Raw genomic sequence first — 963 nt, forward strand, 5'->3', positions numbered from 1 at the left:
CGATGTTTGTTTTGCCCCACAAGTCGAACATTGGTAGCGAATGTACATACAGTCTACCAAGAAATATAAACTTAATTCCCTGTTAGGATTTATGCACGTAATCCCCCGATAACAAGTGTACACGTAGCCCCCCACGCACGGAAATCCCTCAATAACAAGTGGAGTGGTAGTTCTCTTCAAAACTAGTGTATATATGTAGTGATGTTTACCCGTCAACCCCGACAACTTCCTGAGACCGAGAGCTGTGTTAGTGACGCAAACAAAGACACGACAAACATTTCCCGAAACAGTGATATAGGGAAGAAAGGGAGAAAGAAAAGACGAAAATAGAACAACAATAAAACGACAGCAACACAAACTATCAAACAACAACGACAATAACAAAAACACCCTTATCATAACAAGCCCGAATATGGTTATATTTTAGTATCCACATCCACGGAAAGAAAAAGTGCTTGTTAACCAGGAAAATACAAACACAGGACTTATTCTCAGAACCAGTAACAAACAACAGTGTTGCTTCTTTTTAGCTGAGATCACATCTGTACATAGAACGCTACACTCCATAAACACATGAGCAGACATGCACAGATAGGCAAATATAAGACACACATAAAAACACATGATAACACACACGAACAGACTTATGCACAAAAAACACAGGTATATACAGATCGGACTGATAAAGAAATATGACAAAATGTTTATGTTTACCTAGAAATGACAGCTTGTATTAGTAAGTGGAGAGAGAGAGAGAGAGAGAGAGAGAGAGAGAGAGAGAGAGAGAGAGAGAGAGAGAGAGAGAGAGAGAGAGAGAGAGAGAGAGAGAGAGAGAGAGAGAGAGAGAAGGAGAGAGAGAGAGAGACAACTATAAATATTAAATGTACTTATCTCGAAGAATAAGAATCATAATAGCAATAAGAATGATAACAACAACAATAATAATGGAAACCACAACAACAA

This window comes from Penaeus chinensis, chromosome 3 (genome assembly GCF_019202785.1).
Source record: "Penaeus chinensis breed Huanghai No. 1 chromosome 3, ASM1920278v2, whole genome shotgun sequence".
Lineage (NCBI taxonomy): Eukaryota > Metazoa > Arthropoda > Malacostraca > Decapoda > Penaeidae > Penaeus > Penaeus chinensis.